Here is a 19,238-nt window from a genome sequence, read left to right as displayed (position 1 = left end):
CATAATGACAGTGAACATGTTTTTAGAAATGCCAATTTATTGAAAATGAAATAGAGATCACATTTACATAAGTATTCACAGCCCTGAGTCAATACAGCAGTAATCACTGCCAAAGGTGCTTCTACAGAGTTTTTCTGGGTACGTCTAAGAGATTTCCACACCGGGATTGTGCAACGTTTGCCCACTATTCTTTTAAAAATTCTTTAAGCTCTGTCAAATTGGTTGTTTATCATTGCTCAACAACCATTTTCAGGTCTTGCCATAGATTTTCAAGTAGATTTAAGTCAATCCTGTGACAATGCCACTCAGGGACATTTACTGTCTTCGTGGTAAACCACTCCAGTGTAGATTTGGCCATGTGTTTTAGGTTATTGTCCTACTGAAAGGGGAATTAATCTCCCAGTGTCTGGTAGAAAGCAGATTAAACCAGGTTTTTGGCAATGATTTTGCATGTGCTTAGCTCTATTCTATTTATTTTTTATCCTGAACTCCCCAGTCCTTAACAATTACAAGCATACCCATAACATGATGCAGCCACCACTATGCTTGAAAATATGGAGATTGGTACTTGTGTTTCATTGGATTTATCCCAAACATAACACTTTGTATTCAGGACAAAAACTGAATTCGCTTTGCCACATTCTTTTCAGTATTACTTTAGTGCCGTGTTGCAAGCAGGATGCATGTTTTGAAATATTTTTATTCTGTACATGCTTCCTTCTTTTCCCTCAATAAGGTTAGTGTAGTGGAGTACCTACAATGTTGTTGATCCATCCTTCATTTTCATGTTAAACACTATTGCACACAGTGAGTCCATGCAACTTACACTGAACAAAAAATTAAAAGCAACATGTAAAATGTTGGTCCCGTGTTTCATGAGCTGAAATAAAAGATCCCAGAAATGTTATTTCTTTCATTTTGTGCACAAATTAGTTTACATCCCTGTTAGTGTGCCAAGATAATCCATCCGTCGGACAGGTGTGGCATATCAAGAAGCTGATTAAATAGCATAATCATTACACAGGTGCCCCTTGTGCTGGGGACAATAAAAGGCCACTCTAAAATGTGCAGTTTTGTCACACAACACAATGACAAAGATGTCTCAAGTTTTGAGGGAGTGTGCAATTGGCCTACTGACTACAGGAATGTCCACCAGAGCTGTTTCCAGAGAATTGAATGCTAATTTCTCTACCATAAACTGCCTCCAACATCATCATAGAAAATATAGACCTCCACATCCGGCTTCTTCACCTGTGGGATTGTCGGAGACCAGCCACTCGGACAGCTGATGAAACTGAGGATTATTTCTGTCTGTAATAAAGCCCTTTAGTGGGGAAAACTTATTCTGATTGGCTGGGCCTGGCTCCCCAGTGGGTGAGCCTATGCCCACCCATGGCTGTGCCCCTGCCCAGTCATGTGAAATCTATAGCTTAGGGCCTAATTCATTTATTTCAATTGACTGATTTGTTTATATGAACTGTAAAACAGTTGCGTTTATATTTTTTTTCAGTATTTATTTATATACAGTACCAGTCAAGTTGGGACAACTACTCATTCCAGCATTTTTCTTTATTTTTACTATTTTCTACATTGTAAAATAATAGTGAAGACATAAACTATGCAATAACATGGAATCATGTAACCCAAAAAGTGTTCAACAAATCCATCCCTCTCCTTCTTGGTCAAATAGCCCTTACACAGCCTGGAGGTGTGTTTTGGGTCATTGTCCTGTTGAAAAACAAATGATAGTCCCACTAAGCGCAAACCATATGGGATGGTGTACTGCTGCAGAATGCTGTGGTAGCCATACTGGTTAAGTGTGCCTTGAATTCTAAATAAATCACTGACAGTCACCAGCAAAGCACCATCACAACTCCTCCTCCATGCTTCATGGTGGGAACTACACATGAGGAGATCATCCGTTCACCTACTCTGCGTCTCACAAAGACACTTGTTGGAACCAAAAATCTCCAAAAAGGACTCATCAGACCGAAGGACAGATTTACACCGGTCTAATGTCCATTGCTCGTGTTTCTTGGCTCAAACAAGTATCTTCTTATTGGTGTCCTTTAGTAGTGGTATCTTTGCAGCAATTCGACCATGAAGGCCTGATTCACGCAGTCTCCTCTTAAAAGTTGATGTTGAGATGTGTCTGTTACTTGAACTCTGAAGCATTTATTTGGGCTGCAATCTGAGGTGCAGTTAACTAATGAATTTATCCTCAGCAGCAAAGGTAACTCTGGGTCTTCCTTTCCTATGGTGGTCCTCATGAGAGCCAGTTTCATCATAGCGCTGGATGGTTTTTGCGACTGCACTTGAAGAAACTTTCAAAAGTACATTTTCCGGATTGACTGACCTTCATGTCTTAAAGTAATGATGGACTGTCATTTCTCTTTGCTTATTTGAACTGTTCTTGCCATAATATGGACTTGGTATTTTACTAAATAGGGCTATCTTCTGTATACCTATCCTCTCTTGTCACAACACAACTGTTTGGCTCAAACGCATTAAGAATGAAAGAAATTCCACAAATTAACTTTTAGCAAGGCACACCTGATAATTGAAATCCATTCCAGGTGACTACCTCATGAAGCTGGTTGAGAGAATGCCAAGAGTGTGCAAAGCTGTCATCAAGGCATAGGATGGCTACTTTGCGAATCTCAAATATAAAATATATTTTGATTTGTTTAACACTTTTTTGGTTACCACATGATTCCATATGTGCTATTTGATACTTTTGATGTCTTCACTATTATTCTGCAATGTAGAAAATACAAATAAATAAAAACCCTTGAATGAGTAGGTGTGTCCAAACTTTTGACTGGCACTGTATTCCTGTATTGTATACATGTATTCTGACGGGAGAGTAAATCATAATCAGGTGGGATACAGCTTCCATTGCATTGGCAATCTTTAGCCATAACCATTCAGGCCTACATTGAGCAGAGAACAATATCCTTCATATCTTGTCTATTTTAAATAGCAGTTAAAACATCTCAATAATAAATATAAAGCGCACCAGTTTCAACGGTATAATGTGCAGGGATTACATTTCTCGGTGCATTATTGATTTGAGTCGCCATCAAATTGAAGTACAAAAAGTAGGCTATAGAACAAAGTTATAATATAGAAACGTACATTAAACGATGTTTTTGGTGTGAATAATTATTTACAGTTATCATCAGTATGCCATTATGAGTTTGGGTTTATCCCTCTGACTCCGAGTCTATAGTTGGCAGAATGTTCTAAGATTACAGCAGTCTGCTGCCCAGTTGATTGGGAGGATTTAGAAAAAAAACTCTCCCAGAGCGACTGGTTACGTTCCAGTCCGTTGTTAACTTAGCCGCGCTGCGCAGATCAGGTTTGACAAGTCCAAGACGACAAGTAACATGTGCGCGCGACTGGTGATGGAGACCACCTGGAACGCACCCCCCTTTGCTACAGCTGTGCAGCAGCACACATCAACCGAATGCACGATCCGAACAGCATCGTGGCTACAAATAATACGTCTAAAATATTCAAATGAATCGGTATTGAACGAAAGTAGCCCTGGATGACACAAAATACTGTAATAAACAAAATTACTGATGGTAAGTTTACTAAATATATTATCGTTGTCATTGAACGACGAGGACATTTCAGAATGACATACCTAAATTCTGCTTTCTAACGTTACTATTTTTCCCAATATGTTCATTTGACCTGTTACGCGTAATAAGCTAAACTTTCACACTTATCTGGAATAATTGTATTGAAAGATGTCGGGGTAACATTAACTAATCACATTGTGTGTTAGCAAGGCTAGCTAGTTGGCAAGCTAGCTGGCTTTTGTTCACTAACGCTTTCTTGGACATCATCAATGCATGTTTTTTATAGGTAATTTTGTTCTTAACTACACACGGCACATACATACGTTTTTGTTAGCTAGCTGTAGTTTAAAAGCAGTAGTTAGGTCACTCATTTTTGGAACTAGTTAGCTAATGCAATGGTTGATTGTGTGGCTAACATTAGCTGGCTAACGTTACGTCTGCCATCGTCGAATTGCGCGACCAAAAGCTTAGTTTGATTGTTAGGTACTACATGTACTTTTCCAAACGTTTTATCTAATTAGCAAACTTGCATTAGACATGTCATGGATTATTATAAAGCTATAGATACCTCACCAATATGGCGTGAAGTGCTGTTTTGCTACAACAACAAATGTCATTGCAATCATGCATGCTTTTTTTTCTTATTTTAGCGCGCTCGTCAGGTGCAAAGTTCATAATTTTAGGGAAGTCGATACATTTTACTAGATTGTGTTATGCAAGGAACACGTGTTGATGTGCAGTAAATCAGATGCATGTGGTTTATTTCTTGATATTAGGGCCCAGCGGTTTTCTTGACTTGTGCATAAATATCCTAAAATAATGCTTTAGACCGACACCGTCGCTCCATGTAGCATATACTGCCTAACACCTGAAATCCACCTAGCACTTTGGGGGCGATAAAACAAAATCTGCAGATGAGCGAGGCAATTAAATGAATATTCACGAGTATCGACAGTGCGTGACGTCACTCTGAGCCCTAACCAAAACCGAAAACTTGGCATACAATTTCTTGCCTTGGATCTGAAACCAGTAGTTACCACCAATTTCAATGAATGTTAACATAAAATGTAAATACGAATCCACGCCCAACAACGAGGGCTAGCTATGGTGTTTATTCATATAATCTGTTTTCTTCTAAAACAGCACAGTTAGCTAGCGAAGTGCTAATTTGCAACGCCAGTTAGCTAGACTTGGGAGCTAATGGGGACGGGCTTCAGGAGCCAGCGGGTTAGATTCGTTTCCACCAGTGTTGGCTGGTGGGAGGAGCTATAGCAGGACAGGCCCATTGTATTGGCTGGAATGGAATCAATGGAACAAAATCAAACATGGTTTCCATCCCGGAGTCGCCTCTTCACTGTTGACGTTGAGACTGGTGTTTTGTGGGTACTATTTAATGAAGCTGCCAGTTGAGGACTTGTGAGGTGTCTTTCTCCTCTTGCTCAGTTGTGCACCAGGGCCTCCCACTCCTCTTTCTATTTTGGTTAGAGCCAGTTTGCGCTGTTCTGTGAAGGGAGTTGTACAGTGTTGTACAAGATCTTCAGTTTCTTGGCAATTTCTTGCATGGAATAGGCATAGTTTCTCAGAACAAGAGTAGACTGATGAGTTTCAGAGGAAAGTTCTATGTTTCTGGCCATTTTGAGCCTGTAATCGAACCCACAAATGCTGATGCTCCAGATACTCAACTAGTCTAAAGAAGGCCAGTTTTATTGCTGCTTTAATCAGCACCACAGTTTTCAGCGGTGCTAACATAATTGCAAAAGAGTTTTCTAATGATCAAATAGCCTTTTACAATGATAAACTTGGATTAGCTAACACAACATGCCATTGGAACACAGGAGTGATGGTTGCTGATAATGGGCCTATGTAGATATTCCATTAAATCTGCTGTTTCCAGCTACAATAGTCATTTACAACATTAACAATGTCTACACTGTATTTCTGATCATTTTGATATTTTAATGGACAAAAATGTGCTTTTCTTTCAAAAACAAGGACATTTCTAAGTGACCCCGAACTTTTGAACGGTAGTGTAAATTCCGGCTTTTGGACAAAAATAAATAATATATAAATTGTCGGCCAAATTGCTTAATGCTTTTTATTAATTTATGTAAATGCCAGTCGATGTGCTCAAACTTCAAAGGCAAATATACTTTATAGGCTAATATATCCTCAAGCTGCTTGGTAAATGGTGTCGGCTTTGTGTTTCTATTTTTACTCACGCAAAAAACGCGAGGTCCTCATAAGCAAAGTTACCTCAAATGTTTTGTCACTGAGCAAATTTCAGGTCTGCAGCGTGCAAACTTGAACGTTGTGAAAATAATGTGCAACGTCCGGAGCGTGTTTACTGTGAACACTGAGGCTGTACCCCCTTTAAATTCAAGTTAAGTGGTCAGGTAGGCAACTGTGGCTATTTGATAATGTAGCCTACCATCAAAAATAATGGAGAAAATGCATCCCATAACATTTTAGATGGAAATAGCTGTTCTATCATTCAGCCTACAGTAGCAGCCAATGTGTGGACTGCCCCTTTTTAAAACAAAAAAGCTCTTTACCAAACTTGCTTTTCTAGGATGGCTGGACGTGCACACGTGTTGTGCTCTTGTAGGAAGCAGTCAGTCCTCTTGCTGACTGTAAATGTATCTATAACTGGGCTAATAACTCACTAACTAGCAAAGGATATGAACAAAGACTACCTCAAGATCGAGCCTTCTTGAAGACAAAGTAACGAGGCTGATGAGCATTGCAAGCTGCTTCAAAGAGTTGGACAGTTTTGACTTCGCAACAGCAGCTGTTGACTTTAAGCAGGCCAAGGTTCGCCGCTAAGGCAAATAAATTACAGGCAAATTTTGTTCGTCAAGCCTAGGTCTAGCAGTTGTGCTGCCGCCCTAGGCAACGTCAACATATGCTGTCCTCTGGGTCATGTATAGTATAAAGATTTGGAATGGATTGATAGATGTGTATCATGGGCAATTAGTGCATTTCACTTAAGATTTTTCAGTAGCACTTGGAAACTTAACATCATTGACAACTATTCACATTGGAGAGTTGCAATCACTAGGCAGCCAATAGTATATAGGAAACCGTTATCAATAAGCCACCTATATCACATGACACGAGTCACGACGCCATGATAGTTAAAAAAATGTTTTAAACAACATTTATTTACATCATCCAGTGGAACTGTAAGAAGAGTTAGGTGTACACTGAACAAAAATATAAATGCAACATGCAACAATTAAAAAGATTTGACTGAGTCGCCGTTCATATAAGGATCAGTCGATTTAAATAAATTCATTAGGCCCTACCGCCCAAATCTATGGATTTCACGTGACTAGGAATATAGATATGCATCGGTTAGTCACAGATACCTTTTTTTTTTTTTTTTTGTAGGCCGTGGATAAGAAAACCAGTCAGTATCTGGTGTGACCATTTGCCTTATGCAGCGAGACACATTTCCTCGGCATGGAGTTGATCAGGCTGTTGCTTGTGGAATGCTGTCCCTCTCCTCTTCAATGGCTGTGCGAAATGCTGGATTTTAGTGGCAACTGGAGCATGCTGTCGGTCCAGAGCATCCCAAACGTGCTCAATGGGTGCCAGTAAAGGGGTTGCACATTTTGGGGTATATTCAGAGGTGGAAACTTTCCATGGGAATTAACCAGAATATATATGGGAATAAACAGAAATATGTAAATATATATTAATGCTATTTAAATGTAGATGTTTTTTGCATTGGATGTATTTACCATAGCATATGGAGACAGAAATGTATACCTTTTACCTTATCATAAGTAGACATAATTGCAAATGATTAAATCCTTCAAATAGAAATAAAAACAATTTAGTGACGAATTGAACTTTAATAAAATGAGTTGACTAATCACATGGGATGATTTCACTGAACAACAAAAGGAAGGGAATATTGAATGATCCATCGCATCTCCCAAAAACGTTTTCAACATGCATCTGTAAAATGATAGTCTAGAAACTAAAGCTTTGGTTGTCTTCCTCTCAGGCTTCCATGTCTTCTCCCTGGACCTCCTCAATGTCCACCTCTTGAACATCAGACTCAGGCCTCATCTTCACTGTCACTTTCCAACCTTGTTGTGGATGGCTCGTTGTCAGGCCCAAAAAGCCAAAAATTTGCCCGGATGGCCACCAATTTTTCAACCCTTGTATTGGTCAGCCTGTTGCCTGCTTTTGTGTCTGTTTCCAAACAAGACCAGTTGCGCTCTGAGGCGGCTGATGTTGGTGGGATTTGGAGCGTGATCGAGGCAACGGGAAATTGCCTCCGATCCACAAAGTCCCTTCCACCAGGTGGCTGATGAGATATGTTGGCACGACTGCCATATTGCATCTCCATCCCAAAGCCCTTGCTTAGAAGTGTCCTGTGCCAGACTGCCAAGAACCTTGCCCTCATCAAGGCCAAGGTGGCGAGACACAGTAGTGATGACACCATAGGCCTTGTTGATCTCTGCACCAGACATGATGCTCTTGCCAGCATACTTGGGGTCCAACATGTACGCTGCAGCGTGTATGGGCTTCAGGCAGACGTCTTCACGCTTTTTGATGTATTTCAGAACTGCAGTTTCCTCTGCTTGGAGCAACAGTGAAGTGGGCAGGGCAGTACGGATTTATTCTCTTACATCTGTAAGCAGAGTCTGAACATCAGACAGGATGGCATTGTCTCCCTCAATCTGTGCAATGGCTACTGCAATAGGTTTCAGGCTGCTTACCACTCTCTCCCAAAATGCATAATCCAAGAGGATACTCTTGATGGGGCTGTCCATATCGGCAGACTGATATGGCCATTTCTTGGAGAGACTCCTTCCCCTCCAGGAGACTGTCAAACATGATGACAACACCACCCCAATGGATGGTCTTGGGCAGCTTCAATGTGGTGCTCTTATTCTTCTCACTTTGCTTGGTGAGGTAGATTGCTGCTACAACTTGATGACCCTTCACATACCTAACCATTTCCTTGTCTCTCTTGTAGAGTGTATCCATTGTTTTCAGTGCCACGATGCCCTTGAGGAGCAGATTCAATGCAGGAAGCACAGCCAATGGGTGTGATGTGAGGGTAGGACTCTTCCACTTTAGACCAAGCAGCCTTCATGTTTGCAGCATTGTCCGTCACCAGTGCAAATACCTTCTGTGGTCCAAGGTCATTGATGACTGCCTTCAACTCATCTGCAATGTAGAGACTGGTGTGTCTGTTGTCCCTTGTCTGTGCTGTTGTAGAATGCTGGTTGAGGGGTGGAGATGATGTAGTTAATTATTCCTTGCCCACAAACATTCGACCACCTATCAGAGATGATTGCAATACTGTCTGCTTTGTCTGTGATTTGCTTGACCTTCACTTGAACTTGGCATCCAGCAAACGAGTAGATAAAGTATGTCTGGTTGGAGGGGTGTATGCTGGGGGAAGAACATTCATAAATCTCTTCCAATACACATTACCTGAGAGCATCAGAGTTGAACCAGTTGCATACATAGCTCGAGCAAGACATTCATCAGCATTTCTGACTACATTCCTCCATTGAGTCAAAAAATACTTCTGATTCCAGGAGGACCATGAGCTGTTGCTATCGATAAGGTCTCTCATCATTTTCACCTCGACTAGAAGTAGAGGGACTTTTGTCAGAGCGCTGAGGGAACTTTATGCACTTGGCCAGATGATTCTGCATCTTTGTTGCATTCTTCACATATGATTTGGCACAGTTTTTGCAAATGTAGACAGCTTTTCCTTCTACATTAGCTGCAGTGAAATGTCTCCACACATCAGATTGTGTCCAAGGCATTTTCCTGTAAACATTACAAAGAAATGAGTAAAAACAAAAAAATACAATTCCATGTATAGATAAATAGTTTAGCAGTTAGATTAAACAACTCCTTCGTAAGATACATGTTTTAAAATGAAACAAGTATGGAAACAGGTGAATTAACACTGTTAGCAGTCTCATGTAAGCTAAAACCCACATGGTAGCAAAAACTAACTAGCAGAAATTGTTAACAATTTAGAAATGATTTAAACACACTTTGCTGTAGGCTACTATTTACTAGTTTACATGTTTTTTTTATGTCATATAAAATATTTTCACCCCACCTGGTATTGTAATCAAAACTTACCAGAAAGTATGTAGTCCTTGGCTCAGACAGTGTAGTGGTGTGGGCTCAATAGCATCTCATTAGTGTGTAAGATCTTGAGAATCAGCTGTACATGTGATGGAAGAATGCACTGTGCATGCAGAGGGTTGCAATTCCATTGAATTGGGGATAGTTTAACCAAAATATGCCACAAGACCTAGAATTGCCTTATGTGTATCCCACAAAAAGGTATTAACACATCTTTTTTGATGAATTTAAGCAAATTTCCCGGGCTTATCTTCCCATGGAAAATTTCTGGAATTATTCCGGAAGTCTACTGGAAAGTTTCCTACCCTTTGCAACCCTATCAGTATGTAGGCCATGGAAGAGCTTTCCAGAATTGTGTATTGATCTTTGCGTCATGGGGCCGTGCTTTATCATGCAGAAACGTGAGGTGATGGCGTTGGATGAATGGCACAACAATGGGCCTCATCATTTCGTAACCAGTGGTGGAAAAAGTACCCAATTGTCATACTTGTGTGAAAGTAAAGATATACTTCAATAGCAAATGACTCAAGTTAGTCACCCAATAAAATCCTACTTGAGTAAAAGTTTAAAAGTATTTGGTTTTAAATATACTTGAGTATCAAAAGTAAATTGAATTGCTAAAATGTACTTAAGTATCAAAAGTAATAGTATAAATAATTTCAAATTCCTCATTAAACAAACCAGATGGCACAATATCTTGTTTTTTTTTACGGATAGCCAGTGGCACACTCCAACATTCAGACATCATTTATAAACAAAGTATTTGTGTTATTAAGTGAGTCCGCCAGATCCGAGGCAGTAGGGATGACATCTTGATAGATGTGTAAATTGGACCCTTTTCTGTCCTGCTAAGCATAAAAAATGTACCGCGTACTTTTGGGTGTCACGGAAAATGTATGGAGTACTTTTTTGGGGGGGGGGAATGCAGTGATGTAAAAGTTATCAAACATATAAAAAGTGAAGTACAGGTACCCCAAAAAACAACTTATGGAGTACTATAAAGTATTTTTACTTAAGTACTTTACACCACTGCTCATAACGGTATCTCTGTGCTTTCAAAATACTATCAATAAAATGCAACTATGTTCATTGTCCGTAGCCTATGCCTGCCCATATCATAACCCCACAGCTACCATGAGGCACTCTGTCACAACGTTGACATCAGCAAACCGCTCGCCCACACTACACCGGCCCACTACCGTCTGCCCGATACAGTTAAAACTGGGTTTCATCCAAGAAGAGCACAATCCTACACTTTTTCCATGGGGCAGAGTATTTGTTTTAGCTTCTCATGCTATTCTACACATTTTGCCTTGAGGCAGAGAATTTTGTAGTTTTTAAAGCTATTTTCCTGTAATTCGAAACATTTTGTGGGGGGGCCTCGCAGGGGTGCGTCCTACGCCACTGATCCAGTATTTATACATGAAACACTATTAATAACTTGAAATTAAAGTTCTACTACAGTCTCCTTTTCACCTCATGTATTACCTGATTTACTGAACAAAAGGCTCATCTTAACAGGTGGCCCAGGTATCCTCACGACATCAGTGTAGCTGAAGTGTTATGGTGTGTACCTACAGTATATTATATCATCATTGCTGAGATTGTGGGGGTGCCTGAGCATATGGAATTACAAATAAGAATGTAGGCTAGGTCATTTGGTAAATAGTTTCAGAAATGAAGTATGTATCTGTAAACTTTATTTTGTTTGGAGATTCACAAATTTGACATTGTTTGAGGGGATACTTTTATCATATATTCCTGACAAATGTGTTTTCTTTATTTATCAGGAAACTGACAACCCAAGATCAGCCAGTTGAGGACACCTGGGCCCCCCTTTGTACTGTGACTGTCTTGTACCACAATGCTTGGCCTTCAGGGAAGTACCTCATCCCCTAAAATGTATCGCTGTGTGGCTTGTTCAGCCACCTTTACTGGATTGGCATCCTTGTTGGTGCACCAAGCTTCTCATGCAGTTCAATATGACAAGCAACCACCACAATCTGAGAAGCAGCCTATGTGCACTCACTGTGGTGAAGTGTTTTCAAACAAGGAGCTCCAAGACCAGCACTGCTGCAACGCAGTACCTGAGACCCCAGCTCTCTCTCTTTTTATCTGTGATTGTGGGGATGAGTTTCAGAACTTTAATGAAATGCTGGAGCATAAAAGATCTCATGTCTCAACCCCCCAGCAGCAGACCCAGACGACTGATGCCAAATATTCGAGCCAAGAAGAATGCAGTCTGGTTGAACCTGCCCAACCAGTCTCCCCTCAGCCAACCCTTAGCCAAACCATTTTGGGCCTCAGTCCCCCCTCTCATTCCTCACCTCTATCTCCTGTCAATCCTAGTTCAATTCTCCCACAGCTTAATAGCACATCCACCGTTCCTGAAGTCTATACAAATAAGGGGTTTATTGCCCTAACCAGACCTCAAGAGCTGAACAACCTCCCTCCAGGCGCAAGTGAGCAGGAATTACAGCCTGATGGGCTTGACCAACCTGAGAACATCTCTACTGCACAGGAACCCTCGCCACAATCCGTCCAGGATGACACTCCTGAGGATGCAGACTGTCCCGTTACAAGCGGCGCATCTTCTGAAGATGGTGGCCCAGCTAAGAATGAGACAATAATGAGAATGATAGCAAATGCCTACATGAAACGTTATCAACCTGCTCAACACTACCCATTAAGACACAAGAGACTTGTGGTCCCCAAAAGAGAGCTTATACCAGTGGAGGTGATGTTACAATCCAACCAAACAGCAGCATCCACACCAGGGCCCTCTATTGGCCAGTTAAGACACCTGCTTACAAAGTCTGGTGCAAAGACAATAGCCCGTCCATCTGGCATCATATCTTTGACTCAGACCTTCTGCCCTGTAGTAGTTCTTGAGACCCGCCAAAAGCTTATTGATTCTAGAAATAGGGCCACACAGGGGAGATATCAATGTGGCCGCTGCCGAAGTGTTTTTCAGGACTTGGACAGCTTGACAGTGCATCATGCATTACACAGGAAGGAGATAGTGAAGTGTTGTCGTCACTGTAAACAACTGATGATTGGAAAACCACCCCTTCCAGACAACCACATCTGTCCCCTGGCTCCCCACCAGCTTAGCTCAGTGGGGAGTAAATGCCACTCTATCAAAAAGACTGCATCATTCCAGAAGCAAAAGAAGCAACAACCACAAAGAATCTTCCAAAATGTTAAAGCTAGGACGCCTTACTTTTGTCAAGTGTGCAAGCACAGCTATGCCCGTAGGTATAATCTCAATGTGCACAAGTGTCAGGGGCCACCCCGTCCTCCTCAGCATGCCTCCAATTCTGCCCTGTACAAAAATACTGCATTTTGGGAAAACATTAAAGCAAGGGAGCCTGTCACAGGCGTCCACCAGAGGCCTCTAATCTCCAAAAACATCGATGTGGGCACTGACAGCACTCGTCAGATAAAGGAGGAGGTGATTTCTGCAGAATCAAGGCCACATCCACTGTTTCCTGATTTGCTCTGGTCTGGTTCACCTAAAAGCTTCTCATCCTTCTATCCCAAAGTTTCCAAGCATGTAACACCAGAAGAAATTGATTCAGGATCTGCAACACTACAGCAAGGAGATGGTGAAGGGGACAACGCAGCAAGTAGTTTTAAACAAGAAGGGAGAGATGGAGAATGGACAATGCCTTTAGATGATTCTGAGATCGACGTGCTGATTGAGGCAGTAGATGCAGAAGACGACGATGATTTAATGCTACAAGAACCTATTTCTCAGGGTCATGTCAAGTCCACAAAGGATGGCGTGCCTTATTTCATAAAAGATGGTGCTAGACGTTTTCCCTGCTATAGATGTCAGAAAACGTACAGTCGAGGGTGCACATTAAAAAAGCATCAAAGGCTGTGTGGAAATAGGTCATTTTTGCCACAATCTACCTACCGGGCAGTAGCGCAGAAAGTCAACAAGGGTCAATTCCAATTCGATTGCTATGTCTGCGGGAGGAGCTTTAACCGCAAAGATAACATGCTGATTCATAGGAAGAAGTGCCAGTTAAGTAGAACCGTGGCCAAGAATGATAATGGACTTTTACAACAGAGCTTATCAGCAGCCCAGGCACCACAAAGTAGTAAAACTCTGGAGGATAATGGGGAAAATTGGGGTATTATGTCATTGCCCAATGTTCTCCCCAGGAGAGTGACGTGTGAGTGTGGTGCAGGCTTCACATCCCCACGACTCCTCCTAGAGCATTTGCAAAAGCATGCACAGGAGTCCTATACCTGCCCCACATGCGGTGAGACACTGAGTTCCTGGGCAGACTATGAAGTCCACCTACAAGTGCACATGCAGCCTCAGCACCAGATGTATGGGGGAATGCAACAACAGCGCTCTCCACCTCTACTGCTGAGGTTTCCACAGCAGCCACGTCAACGTCGGCAGCCCCTGCCAAAGCAGCGACATACGCCTCCGCAACACTCTCTGCCAGCACAGCGCCCTCAGCCAAATCAGCAACCTCTGCGGAAGCCTAGGAAGCCACAGCCGCGCTGCGTGTGCATACGATGCAGCAACACCTTTTGCAGTCGTGGTGCGCTGCTAAAGCACCTCTCCTGGAATCGGTGTAAAGGTGACAGAGGAGCTATTTCAGCGAAGGCAAACCACTGTTCCCGCTGCAGCATGGACTTCCCCAATGGCCTCAGCCTCAAGTTTCACCAGCTAAATGGAATGTGCAAGCCTGCCTTCAAGCCCATGCGTTGCCCTGTGTGCGTGCGCTGGTTTGGCACTGTGGAGGGACTCCAGAAACACCTGCAAACACACGACCAGACCAACTCGTTTCGCTGCCTCATCTGCCAGCGCCTCTATCCCAGCCTACGGTCACTGAAAGACCACCGCAGAAAGGTCCATTGCATTTTGTCTGGAGACACAGCGCAGGTTACACAATGAGAATGAATACTCTGAAAATCAGAATCCAACAGAACATATCAACAATGGTTTTAGCTAAATGTTTTTGCAAGATCGGTTATTGATTTGAGGGATTCATTTTGTCTTGTGTAACCATATATAATCATTATTGTACTATACTACTTTGATTCTATTTTCACTGTCCATCAATAGACTTATCTTGCTCACTTGAACCTATTTTCATAGTCATAGTTGTAAACTGTTGTATTGTGCTGTAAAATGCAATGATGTTCTTAGCTTGTTCTTAAAGGGATACTTTGGGATTTTGGCAATGAAGTCCTTTATCTACTTCCCCACTATGAAGGAAGTTCGAGGTAGTTACCGTAGACTTCGTCATTGTGCTAATGCTAGTTAGCAACTTCCTTCAAACTGCACGCAGAGACATAAAAATGGTATCGACAAGTTCATCTGACTCTGGGAAGTAGATTTTAAGGGCTTTATTGCCAAAATACTGAAGTATCCCTTTAACTCTTCAGCCATTATTAAAATGTACCACTTATTGTTCAACTGCTATTTTAGGTTGTGCAAAAACGTTGATGGTTATATCTTAGTGTGGTAGCTATCAGTGCATTGTGGAGAAAACAATTAAGTGAATATACACTACAAAGTATGTGCACACCTGCTCGTCGAACTCCTCATTCCCAAATCATGGGCATTAATATGGAGTTGGTCCCCCCCTTTGCTGCTGTAACAGAATCCACCCTTCTGGGAAGGCTTTCGTGTAGATGTTATAACATTGCTGAGGGAACTTGCTTCCATTCAGCCACAAGAGCATTAGTGAGGTCGGGCACTGATGTTGGGCGATTAGGCCTGGCTCGCAGTCGGCGTTCCCATTTATCCCAAAGGTGTTCGATGGGGTTGAGGTCAGGGCTCTGTGCAGTCCAGTCAAGTTCTTCTACACCGATCTTGACAAACCATTTCTGTATGGACCTCGCTTTGTGCACAGGGGCATTGTCATACTGAAACAGGCAAGGGCCTTTCCAAACTGTTGCCACAAAGTTGGAAGCACAGTATCGTCTAGAATGTCATTGTGTGCTGTGGCGTTGATTTCCCTTCATTGGAACTAAGGAGCCTAGCCTGAACCATGAAAAACAGCCTCAGATATTATTCTTCCTCCACCAAACTTTACAGTTGGCACTATGCATTGGGGCAGGTAGTGCTCTCCTGGCATCCACCAAACCAAGATTTGTTTGTCGGACTGCTAGATGGTGAAGCGGGATTCATCACACCAGAGAATGCGTTTCCACTGCTCCAATGGCGGCGAGCTTTACACCACTCCAGCCGATGCTCGGCATTGCGCATGGTGATCTTAGGCTTGTGTCCGGCTGCTCGGCCATGGAAGCCCATTTCATGAAGCTCCCGACTAACAGTTATTGTGCTGATGTTCCAAACTGCCTCTGGAAGCTTGGTAGTGAGTGTTGCAACTGAGGACAGGCCCCCCCCCCCCCCCCCGCGCTTCAGCACTCAAGTTCGTTCTGTGAGTTAGATGTTTCCACTTAAAAATAAAAGCACTTCCAGTTGACCAGGGCAGCTCTAACGGCAGACATTTTACAAACTGATTTGTTGGAAATGTGGCATCCTATGACGGTGATACGTTGAAAGCCACTGAGCTCTTCTGTAAGACCATTCTACTGCCAATGTTTGTCTACTCTATGGTGATTGCATGGCAGTATGCTCAATTGTATACACCTGTCAGCAACGGTGTGGCTGAAATAGCCGAATCCACTAATTTGAAGGGATGTCTACATACTTTTGTGTATGTATATATACTGCTCAAAAAAATAAAGGGAACACTTAAACAACACAATGTAACTCTAAGTCAATCACACTTCTGTGAAATTAAACTGTCCACTTAGGAAGCAACACTGATTGACAATAAATTTCATATGCTGTTGTGCAAATGGAATAGACAACAGGTGGAAATTATAGGCAATAAGCAAGACATCCCCAATAAAGGAGTGGTTCTGCAGGTGGAGACCACAGACCACTTCTCAGTTCCTATGCTTCCTGGCTGATGTTTTGGTCACTTTTGAATGCTGGCGGTGCTTTCACTCCAGTGGTAGCATGAGACGGAGTCTACAACCCACACAAGTGGCTCAGGTAGTGCAGCTCATCCAGGATGGCACATCAATGCGAGCTGTGGCAAGAAGGTTTGCTGTGTCTGTCAGCGTAGTGTCCAGAGCATGGAGGCGCTACCAGGACCGCTACCTCCGCCTTTGTGCAAGGAGGAGCAGGAGGAGCACTGCCAGAGCCCTGCAAAATGACCTCCAGCAGGCCACAAATGTGCATGTGTCTGCTCAAACGGTCAGAAACAGACTCCATGAGGGTGGTATGAGGGCCCGACGTCCACAGGTAGGGCTTGTGCTTACAGCCCAACACCGTGCAGGACATTTGGCATTTGCCAGAGAACACCAAGATTGGCAAATTTGCCACTGGCGCCCTGTGCTCTTCACAGATGAAAGCAGGTTCACACTGAGCACGTGACAGAGTCTGGAGACGCCGTGGAGAACGTTCTGCTGCCTGCAACATCCTCCAGCATGACCGGTTTGGCGGTGGGTCAGTCATGGTGTGGGGTGGCATTTCTTTGGGGGGCCGGACAGCCCTCCATGTGCTCGCCAGAGGTAGCCTGACTGCCATTCGGTACCGAGATGAGATCCTCAGACCCCTTGTGAGACCATATGCTGGTGCGGTTGGTCCTGGGTTCCTCCTAATGCAAGACAATGCTAGACCTCATGTGGCTGGAGTGTGTCAGCAGTTCCTGCAAGAGGAAGGCATTGATGCTATGGACTGGCCCGCCCGTTCCCCAGACCTGAATCCAATTGAGCACATCTGGGACATCATGTCTCGCTCCATCCACCAACAGTTGCACCACAGACTGTCCAGGAGTTGGCGGATGCTTTAGTCCAGGTCTGGGAGGAGATCCCTCAGGAGACCATCCGCCACCTCATCAGGAGCATGCCCAGGCGTTGTAGGGAGGTCATACAGGCACGTGGAGGCCACACACACTACTGAGCCTCATTTTGACTTGTTTTAAGGACATTACATCAAAGTTGGATCAGCCTGTAGTGTGGTTTTCCTCATTAATTTTGAGTGTGACTCCAAATCCAGACCTCCATGGGTTGATAAATTGGATTTCCATTGATTATTTGTTGTTTAAGTGTTCCCTTTATTTTTTTGAGCAGTGTATATTTGAGCACTTCTATCAAATCAGAAATGTATAGGAAATAGCATGTAGTGTGTGTTGCTCCTTGTTTTAATAAAGCCCCATTCCTAGATTAAATATTTGAGTTGATTGTTATTACTACTAACCAGGTTTCCAACCATTTTATGTGTACCTGACGCAGTAATTTACTCACGACAGGCCTGATGGAAACAGCTAATGTCGACAAAAGAAAATATGCCACACAAGTTAAGAATGCAATGGAAACCTATTGAATGTTAAATGTATTTAGTACATGGAAACTTAAGCAAAAAATGCTTTTCATGTGGGGTCCTATTAGTTTGTCGCCCAAACGGTTAGAACGCTACCAAACAAACGTGCACGTCGACCTTACCAACTTGAGACGAGTCTCGACACTTGTAGTGTTTGTGAGAGTATCCTCTTTCCAAAGAGTGGTCATAATAGTTTTTTAGGTCAAACCGTTCAGACTAGAGGTCGACCGATAAATCGGAATGGCCGATTTAATTAGGGCCGATTTGAAGTTTTCAAAACAATCGATATTTTTGGCCACCGATTTGCCGAAAATGTTATTTTTGGTTTTGTTTTTCTTTTTTGTCTTTTTTCATTTATTTTTGATTAAAAAATATATATATATTTATTATTATTATATTTTTTGGGGGGGGGTTTTCAACAAAAAAACTAACTTATTTTTTTTATTTTTTTTAGACCTTTATTTAACTAGGCAAGTCAGTTAAGAACACATTCTTATTTTCAATGACGGCCTAGGAACGGGGGGTTAACTGCCTTGTTCAGGGGCAGAACGACAGATTTTTACCTTGTCAGCTTGTGGATGCAACCTTATGGTTAACTAGTCCAACGCTCTAACCACCTGCTTTACGTTGCACTCCACGAGGAGCCTGCCTGTTACGCGAATGCAGTAAGTTGCTGCATTAAAGGTAAGTTGCTAGCTAGCATTAAACTTACCTTATAAAAAAACAATCAATCAATCATAATCACTAGTTAACTACACATGGTTGATGATATTACTAGTTTATCTACCCTGTCCTGCGTTGCATATAATCGATGTGCGCATTCGCGAAAAAGGACTGTCTTTGCTCCGACGTGTACCTAACCATAAACATCAATGCCTTTCTTAAAATCAATACACAAGTATATATTTTTAAACCTGCATATTTAGTTAATATTGCCTGCTAACATTAATTTCTTTTAACTAGGGAAAATGTGTCACTTCTCTTGCAAACAGAGTCAGGGTATATGCAGCAGTTTGGGCCGCCTGGCTCGTTGCGAACTGTGAAGACTATTTCTTCCTAACAAAGACAGCCGACTTCGCCAAACGGGGGATGATTTAACAAAAGCGCATTTGCGAAAAAAGCAAAATCGTTGCACGACTGTACCT

General features: G+C 42.4%; 1 long non-coding RNA gene across 1 annotated transcript; it reads left to right on the top strand.

Moving 5' to 3' along the window:
- The first annotated feature begins 3,428 nt into the window (after positions 1-3,428).
- Positions 3,429-17,941, top strand: LOC106578096 (uncharacterized). The gene is made up of 2 exons (XR_014380459.1): positions 3,429-3,590; positions 11,513-17,941. It is a non-coding gene; the product is annotated as an uncharacterized LOC106578096 (long non-coding RNA).
- The last annotated feature ends 1,297 nt before the right edge of the window (positions 17,942-19,238 follow it).

The sequence above is a fragment of the Salmo salar genome, chromosome 02 (genome assembly GCF_965601325.2).
Source record: "Salmo salar chromosome 02, fSalSal1, whole genome shotgun sequence".
Taxonomy (NCBI): domain Eukaryota; kingdom Metazoa; phylum Chordata; class Actinopteri; order Salmoniformes; family Salmonidae; genus Salmo; species Salmo salar.
Note: the sequence above shows the minus strand (reverse complement) of the source record. Positions and strands in the feature narration are given on the sequence as shown.